General features: G+C 42.8%; 1 pseudogene across 1 annotated transcript; it reads left to right on the top strand.

Moving 5' to 3' along the window:
- The first annotated feature begins 1,995 nt into the window (after positions 1–1,995).
- LOC143628355 (U-box domain-containing protein 44-like) lies at positions 1,996–16,435 on the top strand (annotated as a pseudogene). Its single transcript, XR_013152734.1, has 5 exons — positions 1,996–2,027; positions 11,648–12,840; positions 13,616–13,919; positions 14,431–14,921; positions 15,442–16,435. The product of XR_013152734.1 is annotated as a U-box domain-containing protein 44-like (transcript).
- The last annotated feature ends 767 nt before the right edge of the window (positions 16,436–17,202 follow it).

Below are 17,202 nucleotides of genomic sequence, written 5' to 3'. Positions count from 1 at the left end.
AGTTTTTATTTTTTTCGTTTTTTTAATTCCGGTACCGTGAGGTACGTAATCAAAACTGACCAAATTCGTGTCAAGTTACCGCCTCAATGCTCGGGACCGACAATGCTTTGGTTTTACCATCGCCTGGGTTTGCCAACCAACTAAACATCATCTTCAATATTTTGTTTTTTATATGTTAATGTGATGAATTAATATTTTGGGTTTTAACCCTCAAATTTTACCAATGGTGTCTATATTGTTATGAACGCAGTCGGTACTGACCGAATTCGTGTCGACTCATCATCGTAACGTTCGGGGTTTACCAACGCCCGGGTTCAACTTATGGGTTTTGCCAGCTGCCCCGACGCAACGCGCCGGGATGAAAATCTAGTTTTATATAAAACTCTTTAATACATTCAAAATTCGGAAACGTGTTATAAGCCAGACCATGTGTTGTTGAACCCCTTCTGGACGCCCTCACCCTCCTCTCTAAATCGATTTGACTAGGTTGTAGCCTTGCAGGCGATGACACCCCTCATGTAGTTACTATCGTGGTGTTCAAAAGGCTCTACCTTATTTAGAGATAATGTGGAAGATGTCATTCCTCTATGTCTAACGCCTATTTAGACTACTCTCATTCATAACCTAACCAACCCCAATTTTTATTAAAAAATTAATTTTTCTCTCTTTTACCTACACAATTCAACCAAACTTAAATTTTCTCTCCCATTCACAATCAAACCAAACTAATTTTTTTTATTGAATAAATATATATTATGATAAGTTTTTTGTATTATAAAATAATAGAAAAACTAAAATAACTTAGTTTTTTAATAAAAACTAATTACTTTAAATATAAAAGAATAAATTAATTAAAAAAGGTGTTTCACATTCAACAAACATATCTAACATAAATAACTAAACGTACAATTGCAACATGAGATAGAAAATTACAATTCCAGAATGTTAAAACTACATGATCATTCATCAATGCTAAATTTTTGCCATATATACTCAATCAAATCGTTTTTAGAGCGTTATGTGCTTCTCTATTGCGAAGTTGTGCCATGTTCGTCATATAGTTGGATAGGCTTGCAATTCGTGTTCATCGTCTTCATTAGAGCGATATCTTCAGCAACGTCCCGCTTCTTGTTTATAGATCTTTTTTTTTGTAGTGTTTTGTGAGGTTTGCAAGTTTTCTGTGACTGAAACTTGAGTTGGACTTGGAAAGAAAGAATAGTTTTCATCACATTAAGCATTTGAATAGTCTTTCGAATCATTAATGTCAAAATAAAATTTTGGATACATAACCGAAAATATGAAATCAAAAGAGATTAGAAGTAGATAACTGAAAGTAGTGGAGATGGTATGAAAATATGTCTAATACTCTATAAATAGAGAATTTGTTTTTTATAACTTTTGTCTTTTTTTATTTAATCAGATAAATCTTTAAAAAAAATTGGATGATAAATGCAAATGGTGTGAATTAATTCACTTTTCTCCACTTTTCAACAACCGACTTAAAATTGGTAAACCAACTAAGTTGTTGAATAAAAAGTAATTTTCAATATTTGTTTTAGTTCGTACAACAACCGATCGAATATAAACTATCGAATGAGAGTAGCCTTAATTACAACAACACGCATCAACTTGTAACCATATATTATAATCTACCGTCCATATCGTATTTAATAATATCAACCCGTTAAGAGGGAATATGAGAATATTATTTTAGTAGTTATTAGATATTGATATTGATTAGATGCTAATCAGTTACTTAGTCAAAAGTCAAAATAATTGACTAACCGGTCAATTCACAAGAAACAAAAGTCAACAGGAGGGAATAGTCTTAGAGCTGATTTCGCGGTAAATTAAATGATGAGAAAATCGCGTCAAACATGAACTGTATGCATTAATTAATTAAATTAATTAATTGAAAGACTTTGAAGTCTCGGTTCACTTCATTTGTGATCACAATTAAACCACACATCATCTTCTCCGGCACACACACACACACTCTGCTTGCCGGATGATCACATTATTATCAGGTAATAATAATAATAATAATAATAACAACAACAACAACGAAGTTAACCTGTGATCAGAGTGTTGAGTTTTGTGTTTGTTTTTGTTGATATGTGTGGTTAGTGATGGAGAATTGATTAACGAGAGCTTGAGCTCGGCTCGTTTTGAGTTTTTTTTTCTTAAGCTCGAGTTCGGCTCGTGAGTTGTTTTATCTAAATCGAGCTTGACTCGGATCGGCTCGGTTATTTTATGTTAATTAGTTTATACGCATTATTAATTTTTTTATATATTGTCTGAGATAAAGCTTACAAGCCTAAGCTTGGTTCGAGCACGGGTTCAACTCGTTTATATTTTATTAATTCATTTTCTACACATTATAATTATAAATTGTTTTTATATAATTTGAGAAAAAAACCTTTTATTAATTAATTTATACACATTATTAATTGTTTTGTTATAACTTGAGAAAACACTTAACGGGCATAAGCTTGGCTCGAGCTCGTGTTTAGTACCTTAAACGAGCCAAAGCTCGGTTGTACAAAGTGAAATTGATATATAGAAGTCTAAATGAGTTAAAACTTAAAAATACACAGGCTTGTTAAACAATCTTCCCATACAAGGCTTGAGTTCGTGCTTGAAAACTAAACGAGTTTTATTTGAGGTTTAGGCTTGGTAACTTAAAAAACCATGAACCAAGAACCATGTACCGAAAAAAAAAGCAGTCGGATATGATGTCTGACTTTTTTATGTCATATCAACATCCTAGACAAAGATACGATATAAAAGATGAGACAGCATATCTGAAGAAACACTAACCGGACCCCGGGCAGATTACGGGTAACCTGGGGGTTAGATAGATGTTTCCCACGAGGGGTTAGACCCGGCAAAGATGGTTCTTCTGATAACCTGCAAAACAGACACCGTGAGCTTGTCACTGAGAAGGGGGGGGGGTTCCTCCTTGTGACCACCCTCCGGCGTGAGAATCAGACTAGATTGCTCTTTAAATATAAATGTATATTAAGAGATTGCTAGAGCAGATATCAGGTATATATGATGATAATATGATAAGATATGATCAGATGAGATGATCATACCATTTGGGGTATTTATAGCCGAAGGTAGGTTTCCAAGGAGGTGTGGCCGGCTGAATAGTATTCCTGTTCCACCAACTGTGGCCTACGCACGTGCCCTGCTGGTAGTTGGTGGGTAGGCAGCGGCTGACAGTGACCAGGCCTGCTGTGTACTATTCCTTTTCCACCAACTGCCGGCTATGCACGTGGTATGACAGGAGTTGGTGAGTAGGCAGCGGCTAATAGTGACATACAGTACAGGAGCATGCTGCTCGCCATACTGTTGTCAATAAGCTGTCGTATCTTTAGTCAGATCTTTTGCCCATACCTCGTCAGGTACAGTACAGAAGATCTTCCCGTATCGTACGGACTGGCTTATTTGGGCGGGAGTATTCCCCCTCCCGCCCTTGTGCGGGATTGTTCCCGGCTTTGCTCATTCCTTCAGGTGACACTGAGTGAATGAGAGCTAAGTGCCTTGTGCGTGTAGCCTTGCTGCGCGGGTGGCCTTCCCTGATGGCTTGTATCCGCAGCTGCGGGAACAGGCAGAGTCCTTCACCATTGGGAGGCATTTCCTGCGGGAACAGCTTGCGTACTGCGCGTAAGGACGTCACGTCTCTGAGAATGGTGGGTCCTGCGGATCCAGTTGGTTTCTGCGCAGACGTCTCTCTTCAAGGTGAGTCTTGCGGGTCCAACTGGGCTCTGCTGGGACCTACCTCTTCAAGTCCCCCCAGTCCAATGTTCTTCTCATGAGTGTTTAATAAAGTGAGGTGAACTTTTGGACTTAAGCAAAGGGTTTTGAAAAGGGTTTTTTAAGGTTTTCCATGGGGATTCTTCCCGCGGAAGTCCTTGTCACTTGCAGAAATTCCCGACTTTCCTGCTTGATCTTTGGGTATGATGCGGGTAGGTCTGTAACCTCCTCGCAAGTCAGGAGCGTTGAGTCCCACTTGTGTGGATTCTCCATGGGGTTTTGGTAGTTTTGAACCTAGTGATCAATTATGTTAAAACCACCAATTCCATCCTGGAGCTTCAAACAATGTAGTTCTCGACGTTCCCGCTATGCGGGGATGTTATTCCCCTTTTTCCGCAAGCATTGCCCAGAAGATCCTTCTTGGTTTCAATTCCCAGCGGAGCGCTAGGTATGTGAAGGGTTTTGCCTTGACACTCTACCCGCGCTCGTCTTACGGTTACTTTACTTCCAAGGTATTCCTGGCGTCAATTCCCTGCGGGTGCTAGGTATGTGAAGGGTTTTGCCTTAACACTGTACCCGCACCCGTCTTATAGTTACTTGGTTGCCGAGGTATTCTTGGCTTCAATTCCCTGCGGGTGCTAGGTATGTGAAGGGTTTTGCCTTTACACTGTACCCGCACCCGTCTTATGGTTACTTGGTTGCCAAGGTATTCTTGACTTCAATTCCCTGCGGGTGCTAGGTATGTGAAGGGTTTTGCCTTAACACTGTACCCGCATCCGTCTTACGGTTACTTGGTTGCCAAGGTAAGGGGTATTTTCCCGCTTACTTTTGAATCTTTTTGAATTTTGAAATTCGAAGAGTTGGTGAAAGTATAAGAACAGTCCAAACGTCTGAAACGTCGTGCGACAGTTTCTTCTGACTGTGTCAGGACGTGCAGGAAGTTATGGTGACGTGACAGTACATGGTCATTCCAGACGCTTTTTCAGGCGCGTGGGCGCGATTTTTCGGGCGCGTGGCCGCGAAATTAATGGTATGCGTTCTGTCAACAGCTGTTGCCAGCTTGCTTTTTGCCACGTGTCATAGTTTCATTGCACCTTCGATTTCTCTCTCTTCCGCATTAAATGCATCGCATTAATTGCGATTAGTATATAAAGGGGGAGAGGGTTCTTTGTAATCCACACTTTCACTCTTCTCTTCATCTTCAGAACGATTTCCGGCGAATACTCATCTTTCAGTCGAGCATTCTCTTGAAATCGTTTTCTTCTCTTTTGCAAGATGTCGTCTCGTGATTTCGAAGCTACAGCCGATGACAAGAGTACTGCTGGCGAGTGCCAGTGTGCTCTGCATGTCGATCTGTATCAGTACGTCGTCAGGAAGTTCATGCTCGAGTCTCTCGAGCCTGAGTTTCCTGAACCCCATCAGACGGTGTACGATGCCCCCAGAGGCAAGATCGGGGTATATGCCGCATTCTTTGTTTATGGGAATCTTAGGTTCCCATTGACAAAGTTTGTTTACCGTGTCCTTGAGAGGCACGGTGTGCACCTGACCGAGGTGCACCCGATGGCGATTGCCAAGATTCGCCACTTCGAGTGGGTGTGCCGGATACTGGGCATTGAGCCCTTCGTCGACCGCCTGATGACCTTCTACTCCTGGAGGTGCATCCAGGGGTGGTACACGTTGATAACCCGGATTAAGGGTTTGAAGATTTGCGCAACCGAGCGCAGTCTTCGCTCGTGGAAGCGGGAGTTCTTCTACATCTCCGCTCGCGCCATCCCCCTTGCCATGAAATTCAAGAATGGGCAAGCACTTCCCAGCCTTCACGCCTCCAACTACCAGGAGGCGGAATGGTTTGCGAAGATATCCCGAGTCCAATCTCCGGTTTACCGGTTTGCGGAGTCCGGGATGGTGATGCTGGGGATGAGCCGGGTGTGGAAGGATGCGGATGCGCAAAAGATCCCAATCGTCCTTGAATACGGTTCGAACTCTGTTCCTTACGGTATGCTCTGTTTCTTTTTGTTGATTTAGAATTTCTTCTAACTTCTTTCCTGTTTATTTCAGAGGGGAACGACTTGCAGTCGCTCATGTACCCGCGGGAGGCTGACGGTCCCGCTCGGATGGGTACTCGCGCTCTAGACGAGAACGAGTTGCCCATCCTAGAACAAACGGCGGATCGGTTCGTGGAGGTCTATCCGCTAGGCCACGAGATCCTTAGCGCCAGGCGGCCAGGTAAGGCGCTATTCGACCCTCGACCCCTCAATGTTGAAACCTCTGCTGGAATTCCTCTAATCGTATGTTCTGATGAGGAATCCGCAGATGGTCCTCCGTTGGTGCGGAAGAAGAAGGCTGCCGGCGGGAAGGGTAAGGAGAAGGTGGCCTCCACTGCCGATCCAGTGCCTCGGTCTGACTCAGAGGCCGAGAGCGAAGAGGTGGCGGGGAATCCCGGTGGTGATAAGACCGCCGCTCCGGAGGCTGCGACGATTGTCACCTCCGGAGAGCCAAGGATGACAACGGTGACCGGCGTGAAGAGGCCGGCTCCATCGGGTTCATCCCCTCCCGTCCGCACTTTCAGGCTCAAGAAAACCCGTAAGTACAAACTTCCTTTATCTTGTTCATAGTTTTCCATCATTAATGCTTATCTTCTTTGTGCAGGCGTGGATGTTGACGCATTCCAGGGTGGAGCGCAGAGTATCCCTCCGCCCATGACGGTAGGCTTGGTCAGCCTACCTGAGGCGACGACCCAGGCGCCTGCGCCTGCTTCCGCTGGTTCAGTTGCTCACTCCTTTGAGCCGACTGTTCCAGCTGTGATGACGTCACCGCCGGCTGTGAGTGCTGTTTTTACCGCATCTTTCACCGAGCCGGCGGTTACTTTTGCTGCGGATTCCGCGGCGGCGACCGCGGCGGCTTCTACCATGCCTCCGTCATCGGCAACGACGGCCGATCCTTCAGGTATGCATGGGGCTTCTCGCCAATCTCTGCCTCCTTCCCATCTGCCTGACCTTTTGGATGGATTTCCCTTGGGTTCAGGTGATGGGTTTGGCGGCTATCGGCCTGTTATTGACCCTACAGGTGCGTAGGGTTCTTTTGGCCCATTTTATATATATATTTTTTTATCATCTTTTCCTAACTGCTTTATGTTTTTTGCAGTGTCGGATTCCAATGAAGTGTATGTTCCACGATGGAACATCCGCCGAGGAACAACCCTTCGCACCCCTGTGGAGTGCGTGGAATGGGCTCGTCACGCTGCTCCCAGTGGTGCGTTGGGGGAAGCCATGGCTAGCTACCAGGAGGGTAGGCTAACCAATGAGCTTCGGGTTCTCCTGGCCCGGATGCAGCCGCGCGTCGAGCTGCTTTGTCGTGAAAACGACAAGTTAAAAGCAGCTCGCATTAAAGAAGTAGCTCAGGCGCGGGCTGTCCGGGAGGAGAACCAAAGGCTTACCGCAGTGGCTGCGGAAAAGGAGAAGGCCTTCAAGGCCCTCGAGGTTGAAGTTCAGGCCCGGCTCGAGGCCCGTTCCAAGGCTGCCCAAGCTGTTAATGAACAGCTTCGGCTGGTTAAGGAAACTGCAAGGAACGCAACCGAGAGGGCCACCAAGGCTGAAGCTGTTGCTGAGCCTCTACGCGTGGAGAATGAAGAGCTTAAAGCCAAATTAGAGGCTCTCCAGCAGGCTCATGATGCCTTGGCGATGGAAGACGCCAAAAAGCTCCAGGAGATCTTGGACCAGAGGGGGGTGCTTGACCATACTGAGCGGAAGCTAAAGGGCGTCGAAGAGGCTGCGGCTAAAGAAGTGTTGCTTGCCAACCTCAACAAGAGTGAAGCCGAACGCGCCCGTAACGAAGCTCAAGCTGCCCTCCAAGAAGCTCTGGTTGCTAAGGAATGGCTTCTTCGAGAAGCGTTGTCTCAGGTATGCTTTTTATTTCTTTACGCTTTTCTTTGTAAATAGAAAAGGTTCTGATACTTGTATATTTTCTTGTAGGTTGTGCATCGGGTCTTCTCAGAGACGTCTTATGATGATGCTATGAGCGCAGCCCTCAACGCTTCTCATGAGGATGGGGAAAAGGCCGGCTTCCTGCTTGGTCTAGGGTTCGTTGAGAAAGGCATCCCGCCTTCCAACTTCCCTTTGTATAATGTTGATACTGAAGCTGTTTACGACCAAGCAGTGAATCAGTACGCCGCCTTCCCGCATCCGGTGGTGGAGAAGGTGAATCAAGTTGCTGCTGCTGATGATGGGTTAGCTATCCTTAAAGCTTTCCTTGAACTGCCACGATCTACTGATGGTGCTGGTCCAAGTGGAAGTGGCCCTGAAGCTTGATCCTGAAGATCCCTTCCCACTGCTAGGATAGATTTATCTTGTATAGATTTATTTTCTTGTAGGCGGGTAGTTACCCGGCCATTCTTGTAATGAATCATTGTGAAATATAAATCTTTGTGCGGGTAAGACCGCTACTTTCTCTGGATTCCTTGCTTTATAAACGTTATATGACTTGCATACTTTAGTTTAAATTAGCAATTTTCCAAGTGTTTAGAATAAGTTAACCTTTGAACGTGGTAGATAATAGGTTGAAGTTTTGCTTCCTCTTTCGTGATTGTGCGGGTAGGACCGTCACTTGCACTTAGTAGGATGGCTAAACTTTACCATCTGACCTGCGTGGAGGTTTTCCTCATCTTTTTTGAAATTTCTAAGTATTTAGGATAAGTTAACCTTTGAACGTGGTAGATAATAGGTTGAAGTTTTGCTTCCTCTTTCGTGATTGTGCGGGTAGGACCGTCACTTGCACGTAGGATGGCTAAACTTTACCTATATCTGACCTGCGTGTAGGTTTTCCTCATCCTTTTGTTAGAAATTCTCTTGAATAAGTTAACCGTTCGACGCGCGGTTGTCAATAGGTTTGGTTTCCTCTCATGATTTGTGCGGTTAGGACCGGCACTTTCATTTAGTTGACCAAAGTTTACCTATGACTGACCTGCGTGAAGGTTTGCCGTTTTTTGGGTTTATGCGGGTTTTGCCGCCTTCCCCACGCAACGACTTTCCACGTAATTATGCGGTGAAAACCGACATATCCGTGTTGAATAAATTAACCGTTCGACGCGCGGTTGTTAATAGGTTAGTGTTCAGTTTCCTCTATCATGATTCATGCGGATAGACCGGCACTTTCATTTAGTGGGATGACTGAACTTTTCCCCTTCAACTGACCTGCGTGAAGGTTTGCCGTTTTTTGGGTTTATGCGGGTTTTGCCGCCTTCCCCACGCAACGACTTTCCACGTAATTATGCGGTGAAGACCGGCGTATCCGTGTTGAATAAATTAACCGTTCGACGCGCGGTTGTTAATAGGTTAGTGTTCAGTTTTCTCTATCATGATTCATGCGGATAGACCGGCACTTTCATTTAGTGGGATGACTGAACTTTTCCCCTTCAACTGACCTGCGTGAAGGTTTGCCGTTTTTTGAGTTTATGCGGGTTTTGCCGCCTTCTCCATGCAACGACTTTCACACTTATGTATGCGATGAAAACCGGCATCAGTGTTGATAGTTCATAAAGTATAAATGTAAAATCATCAGCGTCGATGTTCTAAGGAGAATCATTTCCATTAGAAGTGGCTCTGGGCCTTTACAAATTTTGGAATTGATCTACATGCAAACTGTGTAATTGAGCTCCCTTCCATGTTGTTGGGATGGGAGTGCCATCGAGCCGATACGCACCTGGTTCGGGATCTCGTTCTTTACGCAGCATGTAGTCTCCACATTGAAGCTGGAATTTTGATTCGTGTTTTCCCCAGCTGGGGTTCTACACGCATCAGCCTGCTCAGCGTTCATTGCGCCACGAGGTGCGCGAGCGTCCCATCTCTGACAAATGCTTCGACCATGTCTTTTACGTCTATGCATTCTTCAGTGTTGTGGCCTTTTGTCCTGTGAAAGTCACAGTATTTGCTCCGATCGGCATTGTGACGATGTCGGATTATTGGAGCCTTTGGCCATGGGAGCTCCTCAGTGGCGAATATCTCGGTGACGCTTTTGGTGAGCGGCGTCCATCTGGAGTTCTGGTTTGACTGTACGTTATCTCTTCCGCCTAACCGATGTTGCAAGCCGGATGAGGTGTCAAAGTTTACCCTTGACTGCCAAATGCCTAGCTTCCGCTTTTTGTTTAATCGGGTGGTAAGGACGTTGTCTTCTCTTGTTTTTTGGGTGTAGAGGTTTGTGCTCTGTGGGAGATCTCTACCCAGTTGCTTCTCCGTTTCCGCAAAGCGTTTAGCTGCTGTCATGATGGCATCCCATGTGGATGGCATGCCATCTTTACCCGTTAAGGTGCGGATGAGCTCTGGGTCGTTCGCGCCCTGGATAAAGGCAGCGCGAACAAGATCTTCGCTGATATTACCCAGACTTAGCTTCTTTGAGTTGAAGCGAGTGATGAAGTCTGGCAAAGATTCATCTTCCTCTCGAATGCATTTGAGGATTGTCCATTGCTCCTCGGTATACTTTCTTTGCTGGCTGAAGTGTTGGCTAAACTTCTGTTGGAAGTCTGCCCAGTCGTAGATGTGGTTGATCGGTAGACGATCGAACCACGCTCTAGCAGCCCCAACAAGCGTCATTTGGAACATGTAACACCACGTAGGTTCCGTCCAACTACTGACGGTTGCCCCCGCTATGAATCTGTTCAAATGATCATCTGGGTCAGATATACCATCATATGTGCCTATGCTGGACATTTGTTTGGCACTTTTTGGGGCAATTGCTTCCGCAATGTCCCTTGCAAATTTGGACGTTCCCGCATTTGCAACAGTTGGTCTAAATGTTTTGGAGAAGTCCCGTGGGCTTCCACCTGTGTTTTTTGGTTTGAAGGCTTCTCCAAAACGCCTTCTCGGTTGGGAGTCCGTTTCCTTACGCTTCCCTTTTGCCCTATGGCGAGGGTTCGCGTCGGTGTCGGATTCCTCCGAGTCATCGTCCAAGTATTCTTCGAATTCGTCAGCCTGTTGGACGGAACGCAAGCGTTCGTCCAACTCAGCTTGGAATTCCCTCTGACGTGCCTCCGCCCATGCCTTGACTTCATCGAGTGTTTGGCGGGGGAGTCTTGTTCGTTTCTCTAACTGGGTATCGGTGAATCCCAGTGAGCGATCATTTACTGCACTTGCCCCAGCTTGGGTAACTGGGGTAGTGTTCGCAAAATTTGTATAACCGCCGGTGTTCCCCCCAGTTGCTGGGGTTGTGGTTACCGGGGTTTCTTGGTCGATTACTGGCCTTTGGACCGGAGTAACGTTAACCATTTCTTCAGAAATTTTGAAAAAACTAAGAATTAGTTCTAGCTTTTATGCACGGATGGCGCCAATGAAGAAACACTAACCGGACCCCGGGCAGATTACGGGTAACCTGGGGGTTAGATAGATGTTTCCCACGAGGGGTTAGACCCGGCAAAGATGGTTCTTCTGATAACCTGCAAAACAGACACCGTGAGCTTGTCACTGAGAAGGGGGGGTTCCTCCTTGTGACCACCCTCCGGCGTGAGAATCAGACTAGATTGCTCTTTAAATATAAATGTATATTAAGAGATTGCTAGAGCAGATATCAGGTATATATGATGATAATATGATAAGATATGATCAGATGAGATGATCATACCATTTGGGGTATTTATAGCCGAATGTAGGTTTCCAAGGAGGTGTGGCCGGCTGAATAGTATTCCTGTTCCACCAACTGTGGCCTACGCACGTGCCCTGCTGGTAGTTGGTGGGTAGGCAGCGGCTGACTATCCGACTATCTTTGTCTCATTAAACTCATTATGTTGCTGCATTTTTGTGTTTCAATACTAATTTGAAATGACTTAGTTTCGCTATTTAAAACGTAGTTTGTTGCCTGTCTGCCTTCTATTTTGACAATACGGTTTGTTTATTGTCAGCAACCTTTGAACATTTTGCTTGTTGAAGATCATGAGTTCAGACACTTTTTCCGCAGCTATTTCGATCACACTCGACACCATTACCGCCACAAAATCCGTCCATTACCAACAAGAAAACTTCAACAAACTCTCATCCTACTTGGAGAAAACAGCATCCGTATTACAACAACTAAACAAACCCGACTTCAATGACTCCACAACCTTTAAAACCGCTATCAACGAGCTCACCAAACATGTTTCACAAGCGAAAACACTCGCTCTCGAATGCACTACCAGAAACAAGATCTACTTGTTACTCAATTCCAAAAAGATTGTCACATTGTTGGAAAAGAACACGAAAGATATCGGTGGTGCACTAAATCTGTTACCTTCTCAAGAAATAAAGAAACTTTCTAACGAAATGTTGGATTCGAAGTATCGAACAACGCCTATAGAAGATGACATCAAAGAGAAAGTTGAATTGGGGATCCGAGAGCGATACCCTGACCGATCTTTCACTAACAATCTGTTAATATTGATTGCGGAAGCGATTGGGGTATCGACCGAGCAGTCGGTTTTGAGAGCGGAGTATGAAGATTTTAAAAAAGAGTGGAGAAAACGGATATGACAGCTGACGTGGCGGAATGTTTACAAACTGAACAGGTTGTTAGTTTGTTGGGAAAGGCGGATATTATTGCCACGGTGGAGGAGAGAGAAAAGAAATATTTTAATAAACGGAATTCGTTGGGGAGACAACCGTTAGAACCGTTACAGTCGTTTTACTGTCCCATAACAGGTGACGTGATGGAGGATCCAGTGGAGACGCCAACGGGGCATAGTTTTGAGAGAGAGGCGATTGAGAAATGGTTAGCAGCCGAAAACAGTGTTTGTCCTGTGACGAAAACGCCTTTGAAGTCATCAGCGTTGAGGACGAACAAGACGCTTAAGCAGTCTATTGAAGAGTGGAGGGATAGGAATACAATGATTGTTATCGGGTCGATGAAGTCGAGGATTGTTTCGAACACGAGGAAGTGGTTAGTTGTTTAGGGAAGTTGGAGAGTTTGTTATTGGAAAGAGATGTTCATCAAGAGTGGGTGATGATGGAAGATTATTTACCGGTTCTTGTTTCGCTTCTTGCTACGAAGAATGTTCAAATTAGATCGCGTGTTCTTGTTGTTCTGCGTATCCTTGCAACCAACCATGATGACAGGAAGGTATATGTAAGACCTTTTTCTAACATGTTTAGCTGAATGTGTCATGTTCGTGTCAACTTGATGGGTTTACGGGTTGACCCTTTTAACCCATTTGTTTAAATTTTCTAGTTTTTTCAAAATGTGTTTTGTAAAGCAACTCATACTATTTGGGTACTTCTATATCAAATTTTAAAACTTTAAAAATAAATTGACATAGTTTAAACATAATTGCTTAAAAAAACAAAAAGTAAATTTAGATCTTTAAAATGAAAAAAAGAATTAAATACAAATTTTTCAAGTTAGACAGATCCTGTTTGTGTCAACCCACGAATACACGTTTTGTGTAAGGCTGGTGAAAATTTTCGGGTTCGTGTTGGCTTACTTGGCTCAACCAATCACTACACGAACACAACCTGTTTAGCAGTCCCACTTTCTTTCTTGTCTCTGTTCTTTTAACAAGTTTCATACACATGTATAGATGTTTAAGATACATGAATACACACGATTCACGCTAATATGCATACTGTAGAATTTAAGTATATGTTGTATTTTAATAGTCATGTTACAATCTTAGATACATACTCAAATAAATGAATGTTCCACATTTATGGTCATTGCAATATTTTAATAATACAATTCAGGAGTTTTATGAGTTTTATGCATTAAAATGTAGCTTTGAGTGACATTCTGGCGTGCTCTATTCTAGCTAAAATTTAACTCGTTAGAGATAAAACACGACCCATATCTAACGGTTCAAAGTTTAAACACACATTCAAACACCCTTGTTAACTTGCAGGAAAGCATAGCAAAAACAGGTGATGCAATTAAATTAATCGTGTGTTCCCTTGCACGAAAGATCGAAGAAAGTAAGTTGGCATTACAATTACTTATGGAGTTATCAGAAAATGATTCAGCAAGAGACATGATCGGTAATAGTCAAGGTTGCATACTTCTTCTTGTAACCATATCAGGCAGTGATGATCCTCAAGCTGCAAATGATGCAAAATGGCTTTTGGATAATCTTTCTTTCCTTAACCAGAATATTGTGCAGATGGCTAAGGCTAATTATTTTGGACCTTTACTTCACCTTCTTGCTTCAGGTAAATTATTATTAATAATGAAAAGTCAAAATAGAACAGTATATGGGGTCAAAATTGACTTTTGAGGTCAAACTTTACCTTTTTATAACTAAAATGAACATATTTTCAATTTTGATTTGGAAATGAACATGTGTAAGTGTCTAACCTCAAAAGTGTTGTTTACATCATTTCTTTTGGTTGGGTGAAATCAAGATTAAGCATGACATCTTGTTATTTGTAAGCGCGCCATAAGTTTTTTTTTAACTTTTATTATTTTTATTTTCTTTTCCCTACTTTCAAATATGTCGTTATGTATACGTATTATAATCATGAACCATCTTTATCATTCTAAAATATAAGTGTAAATGTAAATGTAAATGTAAATGTAAATGTAAATGTAAATGTAAATACAAATACAAATACAAATACAAATACAAAGTATAAACTAAAGTTTTTTTTTCAAAAAAAAATATACCAATCATTTCAAACCGCCAAACTTGTTAAAGATGGTTCTAACTTCTAATCAATGCAGGGTCCGAAAGTGTTCAACGTTTGATGGTTGAAACATTATCAGAACTTGAGATGACAGATCATGGAAAACTAATGGTTTGTGAGAACGATACAGTTTCATTACTCGCGACTATGCTCTCTCACAACGATATAAATACGAAAAAAGCCGCCATTTTAGCTCTCGAGAAGCTCTCTAGTGTCCCACAAAACGGGTTAAAAATCATCAAACAGAATGCAGCCGAGATCTTATTTGGAATACTCTTTCGCGAGAGCTTGTCAATCCCGAGCCTGGTTGAAAAGATTGTTGCCACAGTTATGAATTTAGCATTATCATTAACTTCCCAAGAATCTGATCAAATGGAGATTCTGTTTTTGGAATCTGAAGAAGATGTTTTCAAATTGTTTTCTTTGGTTTCATTAAATGGTCCGAATGTTCAACAAAATGTTCTCAGAACATTTCTTGCTGTTTGCCAATCTCCTTCGGGTTCGAACATCAGGAAAACGTTACGAAAGGTGCGTTCTTATATCTTACTCCGATTTCAACCCGTTTATCTACGCTAGGGTTGATTCGGATATTTATTATTTTAAATGGTTAAAAATAGCAAAAAAAATATTTTAAAGATTAATTTCATATATACCTTCCTAATTGCGTACAATTACGTATATACCCTCCAAACTCTTATATGTAAATAGTATGTGAGTTACTTATATCATGTTTTCACTATAAAAACAAGTAGAAATGCTCTCTTCATTTATTTAAAATTGTTTTGTATTCTTATTTAATGTAGAATTGGTAAATATAATAGTTTGAGTATTTTGGAAATGGTAAAGAAGATATTATGAAATCTGAAAATATATAACTTTTGAAGTTTTAGAAGGGTGTGTATAAAATTGTCACATTTTAATGCACACTGCCTCCTAAAATGTTTCAAAAACTTATTATTACCCATTTTGACGCGTTACCCGACGCGCTGACCCGCCAGTTCTGCCACCTCAAGTCAAACTGATACTTATTTATGTTCACTTTCATCAGATTTCTGCTGTACAAGTAGTAGTCCAGTTATGCGAACACGAAAACCAAACCGTTCGATCAAACTCTGTGAAACTGTTGTGCACTTTAACCAAAGACGAAGACGACGTAACTTTCATGGAACACGTGGGGCCCAGATGTATCGAAACATTGCTTAAAATCATAACCACTTCTGATAACATAGAAGAAAGTGTTGCTGCAATGGACATCATCTCAAACCTCCCCAAAAACCCTCAAATGACCCAATGGATCCTTGAAGCCGGTGCACTTCGTGTAATAATATCCATTCTTTCTAACCACTTTCATAAACCCGAGATCATGATAGAAAGTGCTTCGGGTGCACTTTGTCGGTTCACAGTTTCGTCCGATCAAGAACTGCAAAAAAAGGTGGCGGAAACTGGGATTATCCCAGTCATCATAAAGTTGCTAGACTCGGGCAGTGCCTTAACTAAAAAAAACATATCAGTTTCACTCGGGCAGTTTTCCGAAAGCTCCACGAGCCTAACCGGGCCTATGAAGCGTAAACCAACTTTTTTAACTTGCTGTTTGTCGTCACCCGACACGAGTTGTGTGGTCCACTCGGGTATTTGCACAACCGAGTCCTTGTTTTGCCTTATCGAAGCGAATGCAATAACTCCGCTTGTAAAAGTTCTTGACGAGCCCGATTTTGGGGCGTGTGAGGCTGCCTTGGATGCTTTGTTGACTTTGGTCAACGGGGAGTTGCTGTTGAAGGGTAGTAAGGTGTTGGAAGGCGGTGGGGCGATTGGTAAGATTGTGAAACTGTTGAGTTCGCCTAGTGTGCGGTTGCAGGAGAAGGCGTTGGTGGCGTTGGAGCGAATATTTCGGTCGCCCGAGTATAAACAGAAGTATAAGGTGTCAGCACAAATGCCATTAGTTGAGATAACACAAAGAGGAAGTAGTGGTATGAAGTCTGTTGCTGCAAAGATTTTGGCCCATTTGAATGTGCTTCATGAACAGTCATCTTTTTTCTGATTTTTGGTTATTATTCTTTTACTTGTTACTTGTTTGTATAAATTCAAAATATTCATTAAATTCTAGAGTCATTGTGATTTGTGAAGCAGTGGATTAATAAATAAAATTTATTTGAATAGCAAAATATATATGATTATGTTAAAGTGGGGCTGTTCACGAGCCGAGTTCAAGCCAAACACAAAGTCAGCTCAGTTCAGTTCGACTCGAAATACTCAGCCGAACTAAAACCTAGTCACATGTGCAGTTTAACTCGAGTTTATTTTTTATTTATTGATTATCGTATTATTTATTTTTCATATTACTACAATGCTACTTTAAAAGATTTAGAACTGTTAATGGTATTTTATGTATTAGGTTAAAAGCCCATTCATCATGTAACTAGCTAGAAAGCCCATGGGCCCAGTTTGGGTTACAATTAGGGTTTGTTACTTGTATATATAGGTGTACTATCTAGTTGTTTATCATCAATCAATATACACACCATTTCTTTACATGGTATTAGAGCTACGGCTCTCGATCCAAACCCTAGCCGCCACTTAATCTGAACCGAACCAGCCGGCCCTAGATCTGAAACAAACCCGTCTACCTCCTGTCCAGATCTCGTAATCCTTTTTCGAGATATATTCCGCCGTCACCGCCTCTTCCACTATCACCACCACCCTCCGATTAGCCGACCCTGAAAATCCGACGCCGATCCGCTGCCGCACGCGCCCCCACGCGCCACCTGAAGTCCGCCGCTGCCACCCACGCGCCGCCGCGTGACGGCGCGTG

Source organism: Bidens hawaiensis, unplaced genomic scaffold, assembly GCF_021521415.1.
Source record: "Bidens hawaiensis isolate Kalapana, Puna unplaced genomic scaffold, B.hawaiensis_p1.1 tig00000458_1, whole genome shotgun sequence".
Taxonomy (NCBI): domain Eukaryota; kingdom Viridiplantae; phylum Streptophyta; class Magnoliopsida; order Asterales; family Asteraceae; genus Bidens; species Bidens hawaiensis.
This window is presented reverse-complemented; position numbering and strand designations above follow the sequence as displayed.